Below are 24,147 nucleotides of genomic sequence, written 5' to 3' on the forward strand. Positions count from 1 at the left end.
ACCTGGGCACCTGTTTCAACCCACGGGTTTTTATGTTCTTACATTTGTTTCCAAGGGGATCAGTAGGCACTTGCGCTCCCCTCTTTGGTCCCCTCACCCCATGAAATTGGGAGTGCCCTGTTGGCCTCACGCCATGATGAATGGGCTTCCTCGGGCAAGTGGGCAGTGACTGAAGCCTTGCCAGCCTGTGGGCCCTCGTATGCAACAGCACACTCAGATGCGATTAGCCCAAGTGTCACAATGCTTGGCAACGGTTCCGGGAGGCAGCAAGGGCCTTTGTTTATGCCACCATCATGTCATCGGGCTACAGTTCATTTGGCTGCCAGCCTGCTTGGCTTTTTGCATCATCCCCACTCCCTCCTCCCTCAGCTAGTGGTTAGTCCATCATCCCAGATTTTTCAGGGAAGATTCGGGGTGTGTGGGTCAAGTTGCTGTGTCTTTTCCTAAATCAGCCTGGCACTGTCTTGACAATGGACAGATGCTGCGTGGTTTAGGTGGGCGGCTCCTGGGGAATCTCTCCTGTTGGTCGGTGCAGAGGAGAAGGACCATGTGTGGCAGAATCTGGCCTGGCACCCAGGCACTTGGGTCTGTCCCAGAAAGTGTTGTATTTGGGGTCGGGGGGAGGTTTCAGCAGTTGTTGCTTCAACCCATTTTAATGAAACACATATTACATGTCTGCACTGTTCTCAGTTCAATTCAGTCACTCAGTCATGCCCGACTCTTTGCGACCCCATGGACTGCAGCACGCCAGGCTTCCCTGTCCATCACCAACTCCCAGAGCTTGCTCAAACTCATGTCCATTGAGTTGGTGATGCCATCCAACCATCTCATCCTCTGTCATCTCCCCCTCCTCCTGCCTTCAATCTTTCCCAGCATCAGGGTCTTTTCCAATGAGTCAGTTCTTCTCATCAGGTAGATAAAGTACTGGAGTTTGAGCTTCAGCATCAGTCCTTACAATGAATATTCAGGACTGATTTCCTTTAGGATTGACTGGTTTGATTTCCTTGCAGTCCAAGGGACTCTCAAGAGTCTTCTCCATCAATTCTAGCACTGTTCTAGACCCTGGGAATAAAGCAGTGAACAATACAGATGAAAGTCCCTGCCTTACGGGGCCAACATTCTGGGTGGGAAGGGGAGTGAACAGCAGAGCCAGGCAAACAAACCTTAAAATATCTGTTAAAGGATGCTAGAAGAAAATTAAAACAGGCAAGAAGAACCTGGCCACAGGGGATGCTCTTCTCAGCTCCCATATGTGTTCAGCACGCAGTGGGTCCCTTACTGATCCGCCCAGCTCTGCTGGGCTGTGTCTGACTCCCACACCCCGTAGCTGCAGTTGATGGGGGCTGCTAGGATGGAAGAACCTCCTAGAATGGCCCCCTGCTGGCAGGAGTATCCCCCAGGAGCCTGACTCCACCCAGTGCTGCCCTCTCCAACCATCCCAGCCAGGATGTCTTCTTCTCCTGGATTTTTTTTTTCCTTCCCTCCCCCAAATGTAACCTGGTGAGCAGAGCAAGCTTCGACTTGGTAACACAGATACTGGCTATCTGAACTCAGCCATTCAGACATGCATAATCTAGAGGAGATATAGTGTAGGGACTAGTGGAGAGACTGTTGATAACAAACAGATCACAGCCATCTAGAGAGCTGGAGGTCCAGCCTATGCAGGGCCAGGGCAGAGTTTTCTGTAAGGGGCAGTCTTGTGTGTTATAGCATGGCCAGCAGCATCCCAGGCCTCAAAAATAGCTACAGAAAAGGAAAGAAATGTTCCCTCTCACCAATCACCCTTCACCTGAGAACCACTAGCTTAACTCAACATCACTCAACTTAGTGGACCTAGAAGCACCTTTTATCTGGGGAGGACTCTGAACACAGCACAAAATTGGGTTATTCCGAACACTCCGGAAAGCAGTGCATCCAGCTGAAGCCCACGTTCCCTACCACAGGGTCAGGGTCTTGGGATCTGGGCCCCGTATGGCCCTCCAGCCATACCCCACACCACCGCGGTCTCTACAGTTTGCACCAGCCTATATCCACTCTGCATTGAATATCTGGGCCTTTGCTTGGGCTACTCCAACTGTCTGGAATGCCCTCCCCGTTGTCCTCGCTGTTGCTGAGTCTAAGCTCGCTCTGCTTGCCACAAGACAAGTCAGTGAATCCGAGGTGCTGGGATCAGGAAGGGACTGTATTCAGGAGCTGGCAGATGGAGAAGATGGCAGACTAGTGCCTCAAAATAACTACCTTGTCAGGGCCTGGTTGCCAGGTTCTTGCATGGATCCGAGATGGGGCTGGGTACAGGGGAAGGTGAGGAAATCAAGTACAAAGACTATTCAGTCCTTGCAAGAGTCGCTTAGAAGGCCAAGCCTCAGGCAGGGGGATGTATCAGCTTCCCCTCCTTACAGTCCTTCACACGTGGGCGGCTCAGGTTATCTCCCTGAGGCGGGCTGTTAGGTATGTTTATAAAAACAAAAAAGGGTGAAGGGCACAGAAGCAGATCCAGTGTAAATTGAAAAGGAACCCTTCCCGGTTTCAGCGCCTGGCTCACTGAGTCCTTCTTCAAGGTGCACTTGGAGGGGCTTCCCTGGTGGCTCAGATGGTAAAGACTGCACTTGGGGGTCACCCCCTGCAGGAAGCCTTCCCTGATATCCAGACAGGACTGAGGACCCATTTTGATCACGAGCTTCCTTTGCACCTGACACTTGGGCCTTCCCTCCTCTGAGAGCAGAGACGGGACCTGAAGCCCTCTAGCCCAACCAGTCCTATAGTGTCGGTAGTTTGGGGTTATGGGCCCACTTCTCCCACTTGACATTCAAGGCAGAGACTCTGTGTTTTCATCGCCAGAAGCTAGCAAAGTGTCTGATAGAGAGTCGATGCTCCATAGACGGTAAAGCGAATGGACAAGTGAACAGAGCACAGAGATGCATGAGATTCAGAGCCAGCACAAGAGAACACTGGCTTGGAGGAGGGACAGAATCAAGGGGGAATCGTGTTTCTACAACAGAGGAGGGAATGATTAAGCGGCCTGCCCTTCATTCCTCTTCCCTTCAGGCTAAATACTTCAACTGCCTTAACCTTTCATCCCACATCCATCTCATTTCCCAGCCCTCTAATCATCTTTGTCCTTCACATTCCTCGGGGCCTTCCCTGTGATTTCCAGGGGCCGCTTTTGCGTTTGATGTGCTATGTTCAGAGCGGCAGGAACGCGAGCCTGGGAGTATCACTTCCACTTAATTAGCGCGGGATTCCACAATTCCCAAACCTCACCACCGCTGGGCCTGTTGGCTGCGGGAGAAGCCCTGCCTCGGGCACCAGCAAATGGTTTTCACAGGGAAGTGAGGAGAGAGAATTGAACTGGTGATTATGCTAACGATTTCCTTTTCTGTGTCAGGACTGCTCCACGGGGAGGCCAGGCTTCTAGGACAGGAGGGTGGGCCACGCCAGGTGCAGGATGCAGAGGAGTGGGTACCAGGCCTGGAGAGGCTCGGTGCTCTGGGCTGGGATGTGGACAGTTCACGCTAGAGGAGGCACCCGAGGGACGTGGTGCCTTGGCGGGGTAACTGCCTTCAGCTGTGACAGACAGGGGCAAAGCGGGGTCCAGGGCCTTCTCAGACTAAAGCCTCTTGGATCCACCACCGTCCTGGGGAGCTACGATGGACAGATGGAGGGATAGGCCCAGTGTCACCGGGAGCGGCTAGCAGAGAGATTGCAAACCCAGATCTTGTAACTCCCAGTCCGGAGGGCTTCCGGGACCCCACAGCCCCTTCTTCTGGGTCAGAGACAGAGGAGGCAGTGCTGGGGACAGGAGTCCTTTAGCAGCCTGATGTCTCATGACACAGGCCCAGTGTGTGGCCAGGCATCCCTCGACTCCCAGACCGCCACCCCCCAGCCAGGCTGTCGACACCTCCCGTTGACAGCGGCCTCGGCCGGTTTGAAGCCGTGCTTTCTGGAGTCCCCCTCATGCTCCTTCCATCCAGCCTGCCTCAGCTCTCCACGCTGCCGCTGCCCAGGGAGCCCTGTGAACCCCGTCAGCCTTCAGTGGCCCAGCAAGTCCCTGCCACGCTGGCTCCTGTTTATCCCGGGGCTGGCTGGTTTTCGTCCATCAGATCATCATCAATCAGTCCATCACTGGTCAGCCGTCAAAGGCCTGTCGAGGGCCGGGCACTGTTCCGGGTGATGGAGATGCAAAGGTGAAGGAGGCAGGGCTCCGCTCTCAGAGGGCTCGCTCCCATCCTCATGGGAAGGCCTGGTCAGTTTACTGCAGAAAGAGGCAGAGGACCTGTGGGCTCCATGACTGCCTCGTTGTTTAATCAAGTCCAGCTCCACCGCAGACACTCCACCGCAGTCCAGCTTCAAGGGGGCAGTCCTGAGGAGGCTGCCTAGCCAATGCCCCCTCTGATGCCCCCCGGGAAGCATGAAAACAGCAGGAGTTGTCCCTCATTCACACTCACATATCCATCCACACACATATCCATCCACACTCCATCCAACCACACATATACACACTCACACATCCATCCACACACACACATCCATACACACTCATGCATACACATCCACATATATACTCACACATCCATACACATCCACACACACATCCACACACACTCATGCACACACATCCACACATACATCCACACACACTCATGCACACACATCCACACACACATCCATACACACCCATGCACACACATCCACACACATATCCATACACACTCATGCACACACATCCACACACACTCATGCACACACATCCACACACTCACATCCACACGTACACATCCTTAGATACACATACACACACACACATACATCCATACACACACACATACATCCATACACACACATACACACATACATTCACATACACACACATCCATACACACACAGATCCATACACACACACATTCAAGGATGCTTAGTAAGAGGCCTGGGGGCCCCTGAAGGAATACAAGGCCCACCATTTCTGCCCCTGGTGGCGGGTGGAGGTCATTGAGCCTGATGTGGTTTCCAAAATGGACTGCTCTGGCCGAACTCGGTGCCACACTGATGGGAGGCCCCGGGTGGAGAGATGAGCAGCACAGCAGGACACCCAGGTGCAGGCTGTGGAGTAGGGACTGCACCGGGCCTGGCTCACAGGAGCGGGTGCGGGTCAAAGATGCACCCTCAGCGCGGAGGGCACCGATCAAGGGCTCGGTAAACGGCAGCTCCGTTGCCTCCTGCCGCCTCCGCAGGAAGTCTTCCTTCTGCCCTCTCGCGCACACCTCCTTGGCGACTGTCCAGAGCCCCAAGAGTGAGCTGCCTGGGAAGAATGCAGTGACAGAAATACTCGGCCGCGTCCGAGCGTCCCTGCTGGCAGCTGCTCTCGGGTCCTGGGCCGCCCTGCCCTCCCCCATGAGCTGCTGTGCCCTGTGTTGCCCGCTCTGCCGCGCCCCTAGTGGTGGGCTTGGGGAAGTCACCTGCACTCGCCCAGCCTCAGTTTCCAACCTCTGTTCACTGCGGATAAGAAGACCTCCCTCGAATACCAGTTGCGAGTATTAAGGGAGGAGTGGCCACCTTTCTTCATTCTAAAGAAAGAATGAGGGACTTCCCTGGTGGTCCAGAGGCTAAGACCCTGCACTCCCAACACAGGGGGCCCCAGGCTTGATCCCTGGTCAGGGAACAAGATCCCTCATGCTGCGACTAAAGAGTCCGCAGGTCACAGTGAAGATGGAACATCCCGTGAGCGGCAACTAAAGCCGGCACGGTCAGATAAATAAATATAAATACGGGGTGGGGGGTAGAAATTTAAAAAGAAAAAAATGAGAGAACGGAGTGCCAAAGGAGAGAACGGCAGTAAGACAGACGGAGGTGTGGGCTGAGGCAGGCACGTGGCACCTGGCCGGGGTCAGCACAGAACCCTAATCTCCGCAGCCCTTACTGCCTGCTGGCTGTTCTTAAAGCTCTGAACCCAACATGCCTCACCATACCTTCACAAAAGCCTCTTGAGTCAAGTAGTATCCCATTTCACAGATGAGGAAAAGAGAGACCAGAGAGATTAAGGAAGCTGCCTGAGGTCATTGCCCAGCTTGGAACAGACAGAGGTGAGATTCACGCCCCCTCCACTGTGATCCTTCACCTGCAGGGCCTCCCCAGTGCTGCCTGAGGGCCGAGTCACTCCAGCCCTCATCTGTGAAGTGGGTGTGAGCATTCCAGCTCTAAATGGAATGTGTGACATTGACTGGAGGGTCCTCGCCCCTCTCCAGCCCTGAGAGGGAAACACTTTATAAACAGGGGATTACCTATTGGCCCCACTGCCCTGAGCCAGATCTCCGGTCCTGCCAAATTGTTGGAATGGTTCAGTGACAAGTGTGTTCTTAGGAAGAAATTTATGGTGCCTTATTCAGAGTGAGTCACTGAATCCCTGTGGTGAGAGGCACGGGGGAAGGGCCGTCTGCAGACACAGGCTAACTCACCCTGGTCTCAGCTGCCCTGGGCTTGGCGGCCTCCCCAGGCCCCAGCCAGAGGCTGAGTGCTGTCCCGTGAGCTTGTGAGCAGGGGGCAGAGGGAGACAGCCTTCAGCTGGGCAAAGTCGATGCCCTGTGGTGAATCTGTACACGACCCAAAGGGCTCCAGAATTCACTTTCTGCTTGCCACCGAATTTCCTAGGGTATTGTCAAGTCAGGCTCCGGGTCACTCCCTGAGTTCTTTCCAAGGGTCTTGCATAACCCTCCTAGAACTGGATCATCCAGGGAATATTTCACAGTTTGGGTGAATCCTCTTCTCTGCCTTTGAATTCTAAGAGAGGAGGGTGATTAAAAAATTAAACTTGAGAGCAAGATTTAGCTTAGTGATTGCAGTTCTGTTGGGATTTTTTTTTTTTTTTTTTTTCTTTTAAAGACTACACACAGCCATGTTCATGAGGAAAGTCCCACCCTTAAACGTCAATGTTTTTGGTCGTACATGTGACTGTTAGAAGGACCAGCATGAGAAAACGTCTGTCGAGGAAGAGCTGGTGATCTCCTTAGGCAGATGTCACTGGAGGTCACCAGACAAGGCTGACCTTCCCCTGTCTGCTCCTGGGTGCAGCGTGAGAACTTCTTCGATGCACCCAAACCCACAGGTTAGGATAGAGCACACATGCGGGGCCCAGGATCCATGGTCTGTAGACCCAGCATGGACCTGGTGAAAACCAGCTCACTTCACGGGTGGCCACTAGAGTAGTCATCCACATTTTGCAAACAGCTAAAGGCCAGAATGCAAAAGCAGACCACTGGGCAGCAAAAAGTGGAGTCCATAGGGTTGTTCATCATGAAGCTCACCCCCTCTGCAGAAGGAGAGCCCAGCAGGCCTTTTCAGGTACTGTTGACTCCTACTTTAATCATAATGCTAACACAGTACACATCTTTCTCTCTCAGTCCAAACCTCACGAGGAGGAGATAAACTGGAAAGACAGAAGAGCCTCTACAGTGAGATGTTCAGTATTTTGAGGGTGAGTGACCTCTCTGAGGATCTAACCTGTGAACGCTCACCCCAGAAAGAGGCTTTCACACCCCGTGCATTCTGTACCAGCCCCTGAGGCTCAATCACAACACCCAGATTAAGAACCCCTGCCAGAGAGACTGGGCAGATCTGTGAACTGACCGCTCGGACCCTGGAGAGCAGACGCAGTGACTTTAACCTGCTGCCAGCAGGTTAAACCTGATGGAACAAACACCCCCGTCCCTGACAGGTGGGGATGGTCCTCCCAGTGGCTGTGTCAGAGCCCAGGTATGCTTGACATGCCCACCTAGGCAGGCAGGGACACACATAAACACTGGCTGAGCACGATGACCGCTATCAAAGGGTTTAGAAATCATGTGTCAGGCGCTCTTCTGGTGCTTTAATACATTGAATCCTCGCAAAAGCCCTGGAAGGTGTTTCTCTAAGAAACACCTTAAACTTAAACTTAACTCAAACTTAAACTTAGACTTAAACTCTTTTCTCAAATTCCATCTCCAGTGGTTAAATAACTAGAAAGGTAATATCTTCCCAGAAAAAAACTCACTCACTGGTACTACTGAACACTTGCTTTGTGTCAAACATTGTGCTAAGAATGGGTTTCCCATGTATTCATTTATTTTACACAAACCACACTTTACAGATGAGGGAATTCAGGTTCAGAAAGACTAAGTGATGTGCCGAGGTAACAGGGCTGTAAGCAGTGGAACTGGGATCTGATCCAAGTTTCTCCATTGCTAAACCCTTTGAAACTTCACAGCAAATAGATGGGGAAACAGTGTCAGACTTTATTTTTCTGGGCTCCAAAATCACTGCAGATGGTGACTGCAGCCATGAAATTAAAAGACGCTTACTCCTTGGAAGGAAAGTTATGACCAACCTAGACAGCATATTCAAAAGCAGAGACATTACTTTGCCGACAAAGGTCCATCTAGTCAAGGCTATGGTTTTTCCAGTAGTCATGTATGGATGTGAGAGTTGGACTGTGAAGAAAGCTGAGTGCCAAAGAATTGATGCTTTTGAACTGTGGTGTTGGAGAAGACTCTTGAGAGTCCCTTGGACTGCAAGGAGATCCAACCAGTCCATCCTAAAGGAGATCAGTCTTGGGTGTTCATTGGAAGGACTGATGCTTAAGCTGAAACTCCAATACTTGGACCACCTGATGCAAAGAACTGGCTCACTGGAAAAGACCCTGATGCTGGGAAAGATTGAGGGCAGGAGGAGAAGGGGATGACAGAGGATGAGATGGTTAGATGGCATCACCAACTCAATGAACGTGGGTTTGGGTGGACTCCAGGAGTTGGTGATGGACAGGGAGGCCTGGCATGGTGTGGTTCATGGGTTCGCAAAGAGTTGGACACGACTGAGCGACTGAACTGAACTGAAAACCCTTTGATAGCAGTTATTGTGCTCTATGGGGCTCCCAGGAGGACCCCAGGACCAAAGGGCAGTGGCCAAGAGGAGTTACCCCACGTCCGAGGTCAGGGGCAGTGGCCGAGAGTGCCAGACTGTGACGGCGCAGGAACGGCTGAGAGGAGATACCCCAGGTCCTCCCGGCTTCTGCCCCTGACCCCGAACATGAGGTAGCTCCTCTCCGCTGGCTTAGTGCACCTGTCGCAGCTGCCTGCGCTTTAGTGCTCCCGTTGCAGCCGCCGTGAAGAGATACCCCACGCCCAAGGTAAGAGAAATCCAAGTAAGATGGTAGGTGTTGCAAGAGGGCATCAGAGGGCAGACACACTGAAACCATACTCACAGAAAACTAGTCAATCTAATCACACTAGGACCACAGCCTTGACTAACTCAATGAAACTAAGCCATGCCCGTGGGGCAACCCAAGGTGGGCGGGTCATGGTGGAGAGGTCTGACAGAATGTGGTCCACTGGAGAAGGGAATGGCAAACCACTTCAGTATTCTTGCCTTGAGAACCCCATGAACAGTATGAAAAGGCAAAATGATAAGATACTGAAAGAGAAACTCCCCAGGTCAATGGGTGCCCAATATGCTACTGGAGATCAGTGGAGAAATAACTCCAGACAGAATGAAGGGATGGTGCCAAAGCAAAAAGAATACCCAGCTGTGGATGTGACTGGTGATAGAAGCAAGGTCCGATGCTGTAAAGAGCAGTATTGCATAGGAACCTGAAATGTCAGGTCCATGAATCAAGGCAAATTGGAAATAGTCAAACAAGAGATGGCAAGAGTGAATGTCGACATTCTAGGAATCAGTGAACTGAAGTGGACTGGAATGAAGTGGGTGAATTTAACTCAGATGACCATTATATCTACTACTGCGGGCAGGAATCCCTCAGAAGAAATGGAGTAGCCATCATGGTCAACAAAAGAGTCTGAAATGCAGTACTTGGATGCAATCTCAAAAACGACAGAATGGTCTCTGTTTGTTTCCAAGGCAAACCATTCAATATCACAGTAATCCAAGTCTATGCCCCAACCAGTAATGCTGAAGAAGCTGAAGTTGAACGGTTCTATGAAGACCTACAAGACCTTTTAGAACTAACACCCAAAAAAGATGTCCTTTTCATTACAGGGGACTGGAATGCAAAAGTAGGAAGTCAAGAAACACCTGGAGTAACAGGCAAATTTGGCCTTGGAATACAGAATGAAGCAGGGCAAAGACTGATAGAGTTTTGCCAGGAAAATGCACTGGTCATAGCAAACACCCTCTTCCAACAACACAAGAGAAGACTCTACACATGGACATCACCAGATGGTCAACACCAAAATCAGATTGATTATATTCTTTGCAGCCAAAGATGGAGAAGCTCTATACAGTCAGCAAAAACAAGACCAGGAGCTGACTGTGGCTCAGACCATGAACTCCTTATTGCCAAATTCAGACTTAAATTGAAGAAAGTAGGGAAAACCAGTAGACCATTCAGGTATGACCTAAATCAAATCCCTTATGATTATACAGTGGAAGTGAGAAATAGATTTAAGGGCCTAGATCTGATAGATAGAGTGCCTGATGAGCTATGGAATGAGGTTCGTGACATTGTACAGGAGACAGGGATCAAGACCATCCCGATGGAAAAGAAATGCAAAAAAGCAAAATGGCTGTCTGAGGAGGCCTTACAAATAGCTGTGAAAAGAAGAGAAGCAAAAAGCAAAGGAGAAAAGGAAAGATATAAACATCTGAATGCAGAGTTCCAAAGAATAGCAAGGAGAGATAAGAAAGCCTTCTTCAGCGATCAATGCGAAGAAATAGAGGAAAACAACAGAATGGGAAAGACTAGAGATCTCTTCAAGAAAATCAGAGATACCAAAGGAACATTTCATGCAGAGATGGGCTTGATAAAGGACAGAAATGGTATGGACCTAACAGAAGGAGAAGATATTAAGAAGAGATGGCAAGAATACACAGAAGAACTGTACAAAAAAGATCTTCACGACCCAGATAATTACGATGGTGTGATCACTGACCTAGAGCCAGACATCCTGGAATATGAAGTCAAGTGGGCCTTAGAAAGCATCACTACGAACAAAGCTAGTGGAGGTGATGGAATTCCAGTTGAGCTATTTCAAATCCTGAAAGATGATGCTGTGAAAGTGCTGCACTCAATATGCCAGCAAATTTGGAAAACTCAGCAGTGGCCACAGGACTGGAAAAGGTCAGTTTTCATTCCAATCCCAAAGAAAGGCAATGCCAAAGAATGCTCAAACTACCGCACAATTGCACTCATCTTACACACTAGTAAAGTAATGCTCAAAATTCTCCAAGCCAGGCTTCAGCAATATGTGAACCGTGAACTTCCTGATGTTCAAGCTGGTTTTAGAAAAGGCAGAGGAACCAGAGATCAAATTCCCAACATCTGCTGGATCATGGAAAAAGCAAGAGAGTTCAAGAAAAACATCTATTTCTGCTTTATTGACTATGCCAAAGCCTTTGACTGTGTGGATCACAATAAACTGTGGAAAATTCTGAAAGAGGTGGGAATACCAGACCACCCGATCTGCCTCTTGAGAAATCTGTATGCAGGTCAGGAAGCAACAGTTAGAACTGGACATGGAACAACAGACTGGTTCCAAATAGGAAAAGGAGTATGTCAAGGCTGTATATTGTAACCCTGTTTATTTAACCTATATGCAGAGTACATCATGAGAAACACTGGACTAGAAGAAACACGAGCTAATATCAAGATTGCCGGGAGAAATATCAATAACCTCAGATATGCAGATGATACCACCCTTATGGCAGAAAGTGAAGAGGAATTAAAAAGCCTCTTGATGAAGGTGAAAGTGGAGAGTGAAAAAGTTGGCTTAAAGCTCAACATTCAGAAAACGAAGATCATGGCATCCGGTCCCATCACGTCATGGGAAATAGATGGGAAACAGTGGAAACAGTGTCAGACTTTATTTTTCTGGGCTCCAAAATCACTGCAGATGGTGACTGCAGCCATGAAATTAAAAGACGCTTGCTCCTTGGAAGGAAAGTTACGACCAACCTAGATAGCATATTCAAAAGCAGAGACATTACTTTGCCAACAAAGGTTCGTCTAGTCAAGGCTATGGTTTTTCCTGTGGTCATGTATGGATGTGAGAGTTGGACTGTGAAGAAACCTGAGTGCCGAAGAATTGATGGTTTTGAACTGTGGTGTTGGAGAAGACTCTTGAGAGTCCCTTGGACTGCAAGGAGATCCAACCAGTCCGTTCTAAAGGAGATCAGCCCTAGGATTTCTTTGGAAAGAATGATGCTAAAGCTGAAACTCCAGTACTTTGGCCACCTCCTGTGAAGAGTCGACTCATTGGAAAAGACTCTGATGCTGGGAGGGATTGGGGGCAAGAGGAGAAGGGGACGACAGAGGATGAGATGGCTGGATGGCATCACTGACTCGATGGACGTGAGTCTGAGTGAACTCCGGGAGTTGTTGATGGACAGGGAGGCCTGGCGTGCTGGGATTCATGGGGTCGCAAAGAGTCAGACACAACTGAGCGACTGATCTGATCTGATCTGATGGGGCTCCCAGGTGGAGCTAGTGGTAAAGAATCTGCCTGCCAATGCAGGAGACGTGGGTTCAATCCCTGGGTCGGGAAGATTCCCTGAAGGAGGAAAACAGCAACCCAATCCAGTATTCTGGCCTGGAGAACCCCCATGGACAGAGGAGCCTGGCGGCTACAGTCTGCTGCTGCTGCTGCTAAGTCGCTTCGGTCGTGTCCAACTCTGTGCGATCCCATAGATGGAAGCCCACCAGGCTCCCCCATCCCTGGGATTCTCCAGGCAAGAACACTGGAGTGGGTTGCCATTTCCTTCTCCAATGCATGAAAGTGAAAAGTGAAAGTGAAGTCACTCAGTCGAGTCCCACTCGTAGCGACCCCATGGACTGCAGCCTACCAGACTCCTCCGCCCATGGGATTTTTCCAGACGAGAGTATTGGAGTGGGGTGCCATTGCCTTCTCCCGGCTACAGTCTACAGAGTCACAAAGAAGTGAACTCGACTGAGCTCATTGCGCCCTACTCCCCTCTCCAGTTTGGGGTTACAGTGCGCATGCTCACACATACCTAGAACGATGGAGGTTTGGTTAGCGAAGTTCCGAAAAGATCTTATGTTTATGTCCAGGACACAGACTCTGGTGGTGTGGGTGATACTTGTATCACTTCCAGTTAAACACAGAAGCTTGATCTCCTGCATTTATTTTTCTCTCCCTCAATCATAGGTTTTTTTCCTCTTGAAAGATGGCTACAACAATTCTTCTTATTCCTGAATACATGTCCCTTTACAATGCAACTTCACGACTCTTCTCATCAAGAGAAAAGGTCTTGAATTTGGGTTGACTTGTTTTGACCAGTAGAATTCGGTGGAATTCTGCCTGACTTCTAAAACGTGGCCTTAGGAGACCTTGCAGCTTCTGCCTTGAATCTTTTGGAACACTGCCCTGAGATCAAGAGGAAGGGGTATGTGTATACATACAGCTGATGCACTTTGTTGTATAGAAAATAACACACCACTGTAAAGCAACCATACGTCAATAATTTTTTTTTAATGAAACTAAAAGAAAGCTCCAGAAAGAGAAAAATCCCTAACAGACAAAGGAGTGGTAATTAGAAGGGTATCAAAATTCTTTCCAGATACACTGAATAGAACATAATAGAAAAATACCTTTAAAACTCTGAAGGAAAATGATTTTCCACCCAGAATTTTATAATCACCCCAATGATCAAACAAATGTGAGGAAAATAAAGATGTTTTTAGACAAGCAACTCTCAAAACCTGGGCTCATCATAAAAGAGGGAGCCATGGCTCCCAGGAACAGGCATGCATCGTGCTCAGTCATGGCTGACTCTTCCCGACCCCATGGACTGCAGCCCACCAGGCTCCTCTGTCCATGCGATTCTCCAGGCAAGAATACTGGAGTGGGTTGTCATTCCCTTCTCCAGGGGATCTTCCCAACCCAGGAATCAAACCTATGTCTCCCGCATCGGTAGGGGGGTTCTTTACTGCTAAGCCACCAGTGAAGCCCAAGGCTCCAGCAAAGGAAAAAACAGAGGGAAGTCTCTGCACCAAGAGCAAGGAGCCAGCCCAGACTGAGCAGTGGAAACTGCACAGGGAAAGGAAGTTTCCAGAGTGAGGTACACAGGGCAAGGACTGGCTATACAGCACTGTTGGGCAGCAGGCAAATTACTGCTAGGGACTGATAGAGCCATTGAAGGAACTGGGGGAAATTGGTACAAGTAGAAGAAACTGAGAAATGGGAAAGGGGGGTTATTTATCCTTTCTTTTAAAAATATTTTTATTTTCTTATCTGGCTGTGTTGGATCTTAGTTGAGGCATGTGGGACCTAGGTCCCTGACCAGGAAAGGAACCTGGGCCCCCTGCTTTAGGAGCATGGAGTCTTAGCCACTGGGCCACCAGGGAAGTCCTAGATTATTTGTTCTTGAAAAAAAAAATGTATTATAAAAGGCATTTAGGTGAACATTTTAATCTATAGTGAAGAGAAGGAAAAAAAGCAGCTACTGAGTTGGGGGGAGGGCGCTTCCCAGGTGGCTCAGCGATAAAGAATCCACTTGGCAATGCAGGAGATGCCAGAGACACAGGTTCAATCCCTGGGTCAGGACGATCCCCTGGAGAAGGAAATGGCTACCCACTCCAGTATTCTTGCCTGGAGAATTCCACGGACAGAGAAGCCTACAGTCCATGGGATCACAAGGAGTCGGACATGACTGAGCACGAAGGTACCGGGCACCGAGTCGGGGAGCAGGGCATAGCAACAGAGAGGGGCGAGCTATGGGCCCTTGGATCCCACTATACATTTTAGCCCCATTTGACTTTTTTAACTATGGGAATAAGTCACTTTAATAAATATTACTTTTATGCAAAAATAAACAGCTTGGGCTCTAGAGTCCGATTGCCCAGGTTCAGACCTCTGTTTACTCTCTTACTGGTGGCAGGGCTTGGTTCGAGCCACTGGCCTTCCTGTTTCCTTATCTAGTTTGTAAAATTGAGGTAAGGGTTAAACATACTTTCTGCAAAGGGCCTGGCACAGGACATATGCTCAATAAATCACAGCCAGTATGACTTTTAAGACCGCTGAGAAATTCCATGGTAGAGTGAAAGCAAACTCCGCTGCCCCAGATACGGGAGGAATTGAGAAAGCCTGACCAGTATCACCCTTGCATTTGCCAGTAAGTTCTCCAGCTGTTGTAAAGTTGCTCCCACCCTACCCTCTCCCTATCTTAGTCATTAGTGATGCCCTACCTTGCAAAGTGACTTAGGAGGCGCTGGACATGCAGCAGAGAGTGGCTTTTCACATAAAGGCCCAATTCATTTCCAGGGGCCTGCCTGCAGGCTTTCCTTCTGATGCAATCGTCCCACACAAGCTGTCCGTGGGAGGGGTCACAAAGCAGCCCCAGGATGGGGCATTGGTGTAGGGCAGGGAGAAGGCAGCTCCAGGCTCGGCTGGGGCAGGGGAGCACACTGCAGGGTCCCGGGCTCAGAGCCCCCACAGTGATCTGGGGCCCTGCCCAACGAAGGGGGCCTCCAACGAGGGCCTGGGGATGAGGATGCTGACTCCTTGGCCCAAATATATACACACACTTATTTAAACAAGCATATGAATGGGGTAAAGTCCAGAGGAGACAGGTACCCTAACATGTTAACCAGAGTTCTCTCTGAATGGTGGGATTTGAAGTGATTTTCATTTCTTCTTGCTTCTCTATATGTTTCAACTTTGGTAAAAAAAAGATCATACATTCCCTTTGTAGTTTTAATTAATAATGATGATAATAAAGAAGGAGGCGATGAATCCCTGAAAGGGAGTGGGTACACGGGGAGGGAAATTCCATGGCCCCTAAAACTAGGGACTGAGGGCCTTCAGCCAGAGAGACTGGTAACAGTGGAGAAAGTGCCAGTCCTCTGCCCGTCAGTGTTCCAAGAATTCAGAGACCCCCACTTGGCAGAGGTGCCGATGTCGGGGCCGGGGGTGGGGGTGGCAGAAAACAGCTGAAGCTTCAGTAAGCTGCAACGTGTGCCAGGGGCTGTCTATGCTAGAACTCACTGAATCCCCAGAGAGACCTCATGAGAGAGGGTTGCTTGTCATCCAAGCTTAGTGTCTCCAGTCAAACAGCATGATTTTCTGTCTCCCATACATGACTCAAGGTTTCCACTTCCTTGGAATTTTGTCTCCATGCCTTCTTTCAAGTTCTTTCCTCTTCCTAAATGCCTTAATGTGTGTGTGTGTGTGTGTGCGCACGCGCGCACGTGCGCACACGTGCACACTCACTCAGTTGTGATTGTGATCACTTTGTGACCCCATAAACTGTAGGGACTGGGGGCTCTGAGCCCAGGACCGTGGCAGGCCAGGGGCTTTCAGGGATTCATCACCTCGTTCTTTATTATCATCATTATTAATTAAAACTACAAAGGGAATCTGTAGATCTTTTTACCAAATTTGAAACATATAGATAAGAAAGAAGAAATGAAAATCACTTCAAATCCCACCATTCAGAGACCCCAGGCTCCTCTGTCCATGGGATTTTCCAGGCAAGAATACTGGAGCGGGTTTCCGTTTTCTTTTCCAGAGGATCTTCCTGATCCAGGGATCAAACCAGCATCTCATCTCTTATGTCTCCCGTATAGGCAGGCATATTCTTTACCACTGAGCCACCTGGCAAGCCCATGTTTATATATATAAAATGCTAAACAAAACAGTGTGCAGTGGAAGTGCCTAGCAGAAGTAAAACAAGAGCTCCCCCGCTGGGCTATGTGCAGGCTCACTGAAAAAGGACCCGGGAGCTAGCTGGAGGTGTGTGAAGGTCAGAGTCTGTCTAGGATGCTGAGCCTACGCTCCTCGAGGCCAGAGATCCCCACACTCCAGCTGCTTCCAGAGCTGGTTCTGTTGGATCCTAGAGATCCCAGGAAAAATGCAGACTTGGCCATTACCTCTGGGCAGGCAAGAGAGAAATGTTTTTCAAGTTCCCAAGAGAAAACTGGAGGATGACAGAGATGTCAACTAGGAACCACGCTCCCTTTTCTCAAAATCGTGTATGTCATTGGTATTCCAAGCACTTATTCCCCTGTTAGCATCTATCACAGAGGAAAGTCAAGCTTCTCTTTGCCCACAAAAGGAAAACCAGTGGAAGAATAAAGCCAGCCACCACCTCTCTAGCCCAGTGAGGACCTCTGGCCCTCCTCCTTTCCTGGGCAGGGCCTGCAGGCGGCTTGCTGGGGCAGGGCTGACAGCTTCCCCAGGCCCACCCCGCACTGGGAGCAGCTGCCTCAGGCCCCCTGCAGAAGACCTCAGGCCAGTGGCTGCTCAGGCAGGAGCCTGGATTCCATGTGCATCCTGGACAACAGCTGGGAAAGGGTTTCCTGCTGCGATCCGAGCACAGCTCCATCCTGCATCTTATAAGCACAGGTACCAGAGTGGAGGGCTTCCCAGGTGGCTCAGTGGTAAAGAATCTGCTTGCCAGGCAGGAGTTGCAGCTCCAACCCTGGGTCAGGAAGATCCCCTGGAGAAGGCAATGGCAACCAACTCCAGCATTCTTTGCCTGGAAAATCCCATGGACAGAGGAGCCTGGCTGGCTACAGTCCATGGGCTCGAGAACGAGTCAGACATGACTGAGCAACTAAGCAACAATAAATCAACCTCCAGACACACACTCAATTGCCCACTCAGCTCCTCTACTGGGCCGTGTAATAGGCATCTCTCTCCTCACAGGTCCAAAACTAGTAAGTCCTCGATCTTTTCTCCTCCCATAGTCTTCTTCACTTGAATTCACGACAGTTCCATCATTGTTCAAGCTGAAAACCTTGGAGTCAGTCCTGACTTCTGTCTCTCTCATACTCGCACCCACTCCATCAGCAAACATGCAGATTCTGACCGCTTCTCCCCATGTCTCCCTCACCCTGCTCCAAGCCCGCGTCAGCCCTTGCCTGGTTTGCAGTAGTCTCCTCAATGGCCTCCCTGCCTCCACTCTTGTGCCCTGTAGTCTGTTGTGAACATCCCAGGAGGTAGACTATCCTGTGAAGACAGGGGTCAGGGCAGTGCCCTTCAGCAGGGCCCCATGCTGTCTGGAGCAGTGGTCCATACTACCTCTCCGCCTGCATTCCTAGGGTTCGCTCCCCTTCTCACACCCCTCCAACCACAGGGGCCTCAAACTCACCAGGCATGCTCCCAACCTAAGGGGTTGGGGTTTGCAGCTCCTCGGCCTGGACGCCTTTCCGGGTTTCCACGTGCTCACTGCCTCTCCTCCTGGGCACAGCCTCATTCCTGTCTTTGTACAAAAACTTCCTTTTCGGTGAGGCCTTCCCCAGCCTCCTTGCACCACCCTCCTCCAATTTCTGTCCTGTGATCACTTTCTTTTTCTGTATGATACCTATCACCAAACATACTATAATATTTATTTGTTTTATCTTTCATTAACTTTTAAATATTTTTATGTCTTTATTTTTTTTAATAAAGTCTTTATTGAATTTGTTACAATGTTATTTCTGGTCTACGCTTTTGGTCCCAAGGTATGTGGGGTCTTAGCTCCTCGACCAGGGATCGAACTCTCACCTCCTGCATTAGAAGGTGGAGTCTTAACCACTGGACCACCAGGGAAGCCGTATAATCTTTATTTATCTGGTTTACTATTTGTCACCCCTACTGGGTAATCAGTGTTAAAGAATCCGCCTGCAATGTAGTAGACATGGGTTTGATCCCTGGGTTGGGAAGATCCCCTGGAGAAGGAAATGGCAGTGCACTCCAGTATTCTTGTCTGGAGAATCCCGTGGACAGAGGAGCCTGGAGGACTATAGTCCAGGGGATCTTAAAGAGTCAGAGGAGACTGAGCATGACTGAGAACGAATGGGAATTTAAGTCCCTAAGGTTAGAGATTTTTACCAGACACACAGTTAAGTGCTCAACAAATACTTGTCAACTGAGTGAATGAACAGGAATCAATTGTTCTGATGTGTCGGTGTCAGCTTTTGCACTCAGCCAATGAAAGGAAGGGCAAGAAAACACCTTAGACCGTCAAGTTCAGGTCTTCCTTCAGTTGAAGGACACTGAGCTCTAGCAAGGAGGCGGATATTCCAAGCATCACAGCACACTGGCTTTAGAGCTGGGCTGGGAATGGATACCCTCAGCTCTCAAACAGAGCCCGTCCTCTGGCCCTCCTGCCACCCACGGAGGTCACTCCATTCTGACAGCAATTTCCAGTTTCCTGAGCTTTGGTAAAATTAGAACAAGGAACCTACAGAAAACAAAGAAATGAGCTATGGGGCAGGGGTATTTTCAGGCTCGCTGGTTTCTAAGTGCACACATATAGAAAGGTCTACCCATATGGCTATATATAGTGGCTAAATCAGGAAGTCAGTTGAGTGGTGGGTCAGCTTTTCTGGGGGTGGCTGAGTGGGGCTGTTACCACACGATCAGTTTCCAGCCAGAGTGGCCGATTCCAAGGAAACTGAGCCTGCTGAGTCATCTGGAAGCACATACCTCACATGGGGTGCTCAGAAAGACTCTGAGGACTCAGATCCTCCTTTTTCTTCTCCTCAATCAGCCAGAAGTTACCAGTGAAACTCCAAGGCCCACCCGGCATCTTAAGGTCAAAGTCTCCCCAATGCTGGCTTGCTATCTTGGGGGCAGATGGGGATGGAGACTGAGCAGTGACCTGGAGCCTCTGTGTGCCCAGCTGACCACAGAGGCCTCCTGGGCTCTGGTCCCTTTGTCCACCAGGACTTCCTAAGACCTCAGACCAGATATAAAGGATGAGACCTAGATTAGCATAAAGCACTTCCTAGTGGACAAACATTCTGTTCATCACGTATGGATCTCATTTTATACAACAACTTACTAGGGAGATACTCTTAAATTGTCTACAGTTTAAAAAAAAAATTCTCTCCATTTTACAGTTGGAGAAACTGAGGCAAAGAGTGAGTAAGTGATGTATCACCCAGGTCTCAGCTTAAGTGGTGGAGCCAAGCCATCTAGTCCCACAGCCCTCAGGCTAAGCTGCACTGGCCAGAGGGAGAGCACTTCTGGGGCTTTGAGATTCGTGGCTGATCTCGGTATTGATGCTGCAGATCTTTGACTGGTCTTTGAGCTAAGTGATGAACGTGTAGCAAGCACATCAGTTGCTTATGAAAAGGAATGAGGGTAAGTCTGTTCCTTTTATCTGGGAGAAGCCGAGGGACGGATCCAGAACCTTCATGGAACATGCTGGAAACAGGTTTTATAGTAGCTGTAATGGGAAACCGCTCGGCAGGGTGACATGGTTATGGAAATAGGGGCTAGTGTCCCTCTGCAAGGCTGGAAAAGGACCGAACACCAAAGCTGGGGTAGATCCTCGCCCTCATGTGGCTTATGTTGTAATGGAGGGACACGGACAATGACCACGAACAAATGAGATCACTAAGATGGTTATAAAGGGGCTAACCAAAATAAAACAAGGGAATGGGAAGGGTTATGGGTTGAGCTGTGTTCCCCCAAAAGCTGTTGAAGTCCTAAGGCCCAGAGTATGACCTTATTTGGAGGTAGAGTCTTAATGGAGGTAATTGCGTTAAAAAGAGATCATTAGGGTGGGCTCTAATCCAATATGACAGGTATCCTTATAAAAGGGAAAATGTGGAGACAGGCACACCAGGAGCATGCCGTGTGAAGAGGAAGAGAGCTCAGAGTCAAGAACACCAAAGATGGCTCCATCCTTTGGAAGCTCGGAGAAAGCATGGAGCAAGTTCTCCCCAGAGCCCTCAGAAGGAACCGACTCTGCCGGCACCTTGATCTTAGAAGCTTCTAGCCTCCAGAATAGGAGACAGTAAATCTCTGCTGTTTAAGCCACCAGTCTGTGGTGCTTTGTAATGGAAGCCCTAACAAACTAATGGGCTTCCCTGGTGGCTCAGATGGTAAAGTGTACAATAATTACCACCTGCAATAAAACAAGATAATGAAATTGGAGACCTGGGTTCGATCCCCGGGGCCGGAAGATCCCCTAGAGGAGGAAAATGGCAACCCATTCCAGTATTCTTGCCTGGAGAATCCCATGGACAGAGGAGCCTGGTGGGCTACAGTCCATGGGGTCTCAAAGAGTTGGACAGGACTGAGTGACTAACAGAGAAGGCAATGGCAACCCACTCCAGAACTCTTGCCTGGAAAATCCCATGGACAGGGGAGCCTGGTAGGCTGCAGTCCATGGGGTCGAAAAGAGTCGGACACGACTGAGCGACTTCACTTTCACTTTTCACTTTCATGCATTGGAGAAGGAAATGGCAACCCACTCCAGTGTTCTTGCCTGGAGAATCCCAGGGATGGGGTAGCCTGGTGGGCTGCCGTCTATGGGGTCGCACAGAGTCGGACATGACTGAAGCGACTTAGCAGCAGCAGCAGCAGCAGCAGAGTGACTAACAGTTTCACTTTCAACAAGCTTAACACACAAAAAGGATTAATTTAGCTAACAGATCAGTTTAGGTCTATCTGAGGAGGTAACAACTGGGCTGAAGCCTGAATGTTGAGAAGAAAAATCGGCAGAAGACTCACACCCCAGACACGGGAACTAACTCAGCATATCTATGGAAAGGCCCATGTGGCTGGAGCAGGGCAAGCGAGGGCAGAGAGAATAGAACCTTCATGGAACATGCTGGAAATTGGGGTTTTACACCAACTGCAACGGGAAACCACTCAATGGAGTGATGTGAGACCCGACTTTTCCCTTTAAAAGATCCCTCCAGCTGCTCTGTGGAAAATAAGCTTGAGGATCAGGTAAGGGGAGACCAGTTAGGAGAGCGAGGTTCACGGTCAGAGGAGAAATGAGAACCCCTGGCTGAGAGCACTGGCAGAGGAGAGGGGAGAAGTGCTCTGGTTTGTGATGAACTTTGGAGAACTCCAACAGGACTTGCCAGTCCTGGGGCGAGAGAAAAAGGGACGTATGGAAGACAACCCCTAGGACTTTGGTGTCTAAGCAGCTGAAAAGACCGTGGTGCTTTTTACAGTGGGAGTGGATAGAGGACGGAGTATCTTGATGAGGAATAGCCAGTCAGCTCCCACCCAAATAAGATTTATAAGATGAGACCAAAGCAAAGATTAATGAGACATAGACCCCCTCCTAGAACTCAGGGTTTGAAGGAGGCAGACACATAAATAAATCGTATGCATACACCACATCCAGCAGCTGGCTATGCACAGCTAGGAGTGACCAGGGAAGTCGGCCAAAGGAGGAAAAGGTTTCTGTTTTACTTTTTCAGGAAAAAGTTTCTGTTTTACTTTTTCAGAATAACTTCAGACTTCTACAAACATTGCCAAAACAGTACAAAGAATCCCCAAATACCCTTCACCTAGTTTCCACACATGTTAACACTATACAAATTAATGGTACAGTCATCCAAACCAGGAAATTAGCATTAGCTACAAACCTCATTCAGATTTCATCAAGTTCCCCATCTGGTCCAGAGCCAATCCAGGATCACCGTAGCACATGTTTCCTTAGTCTCTCCAGCTGGGACAGCACCTTCACCTACTCGGCCATGGCCTTTGTGCTCTTGAGTGCTAGCCAGCGGTTTTGTAGAGTATGCCTCCATGGGAGTTGGTCTGCTGTGTCCTCAGGCTGTGCATTTTTTTCCAAATTTATTTATTTTTTATTTTTGGTTGCGCTGGATCTTTTTGCTGCACGGGCTTTTCTCTAGCTGTGGCGAGTGGGGTCCACTCTCTAGTTGCGAAGTGCGGGCTTCTCATTGCAGTGGCTTCTCTTGTCTGCCCTAGGGCTCACAGACTTCAGGAGTGGCAGCTTTCAGGCTCAGCAGTTGTGGCACATGGGCTCAGTTGCTTCGAGCCACGTGGGATCTTCCCAGACCAGGGATCAAACCCGTATCTCCTGCATTAGCAGGCAAAATTCTTTACCACCGAGCCACCAGGGAAGCCCCGGGTTGTGCATTTTGACAAGAACACCACAGAAGTGATGCTGTGCGCTTCTCAGCACATCCTATCAGGCAGCACACGAGGCCAGTAAGCTGTTACTTGTTGATTCTGATCACCCGAGTCGGGTGGGGTCTGCAGGTTTTTCCACTGTAAAATTATTCTTTTCCCCGTTGAGTTAATAGGCATCTCATGGGGAACTACTTTGAGATGATGTAAACATCCTGTTTCTCATCTTATTTTCACCCGCAAATGTTTGTTTCCGCTGATGAGTCTTGCTTAAAACAATCACGACCGTGGGTGTCTGCCAAGGGTGGTTTTCTATTTCCTTCACGCCTTCGAATATTCAACAGTCAGAATTTTTTCTGTAAGAAGGCTCTCCCTTTTCCCTTATTTGTTTACTCAAATATTTACTGTATCATTACAGACGTATTATTTCCTATTTTTTCCTCTTATTCTATAAGTTATAATCTATTGTGATCATTTTTGTTGTTGCTCAATCTCAAGTTTGGGAGTCAGGAGCACCTCCAAGTTGGCTTCTGTGTTCAAGAGGAAAATTTTGGAGCAAAACTTAGGACAAAGTTATGACAGGGAGGCAGAGGGAGAAGGGAGAGGAGAGGCTTCCCAGCCTGGAGGGCAGCCGTGGGCCCTACACCCAGTCCTCTCTAAGGATGCTGGCCAGACTCTGGGCTGGCTGTTCCTGACCACGAGGGCCAGGAAGATGCAGCCACATGCCTTGCTCAGGGGGAACAACCTCCACTGAAGGTGCCCTGCCTCTAGCAGGACCTCCCCAGGGACCGACCAGCAGGCTGCAGCTCTTGGGCTGTTAAGGCATCTGCCTGGATCTGCTCCAGAGGAGCCGTCCACCATGTGCACTGACACCACCCTCCCAGCAGCCACTTCCTGCCCGACGCTGCTTTGTCAGAAAAGCCATCACCCAGAGCTCTGGGGATCCCCATTACTCAGCCCGTGACTGAAGAATGTTCCTTTGATCTCCCTACCTGAAGGGATTGTATCCGGGGAGGTGGTTTGACCCTCAGAGCTATGGAGTGACGAAACCCCTCGGCCTGGAGACCATCTAAGCGAGACTGGCTATCGTTTGGACTGGTTTGCTGTTGTTTTTTTCAACCCAGGGCCTCGGTAAAGTCTTGCAGGGATGCCCAATAGGTAAAGTAGGTGGGAGCGGGCAAAGGGGGTGGGGGGGTGGCAGGTGGATTTCCATCATCTGGTCCAAGCCCCTGTTGACAGAGATGGAGCTAGGCCCCAAAGGGAAATGGTTAATCTAAGGTCACGGGGGCAGTGCGTGGCTAGGCAGGACCAGGACTCAGTGTCC

General features: G+C 49.6%; 1 long non-coding RNA gene across 1 annotated transcript in view; it reads right to left on the reverse strand.

Moving 5' to 3' along the window:
• Positions 1–23,728, reverse strand: part of LOC101906463 (uncharacterized) — a 42,836-nt gene extending 19,108 nt beyond the window's left edge. The window contains exon 1 of the long non-coding RNA XR_009490918.1: positions 22,316–23,728. This is a non-coding gene — a long non-coding RNA (uncharacterized lncRNA). The remainder of the gene's footprint in view (positions 1–22,315) is intronic.
• Positions 23,729–24,147: the final 419 nt, after the last annotated feature.

Source organism: Bos taurus, chromosome 16 (genome assembly GCF_002263795.3).
Source record: "Bos taurus isolate L1 Dominette 01449 registration number 42190680 breed Hereford chromosome 16, ARS-UCD2.0, whole genome shotgun sequence".
Taxonomy (NCBI): Eukaryota; Metazoa; Chordata; class Mammalia; order Artiodactyla; family Bovidae; genus Bos; species Bos taurus.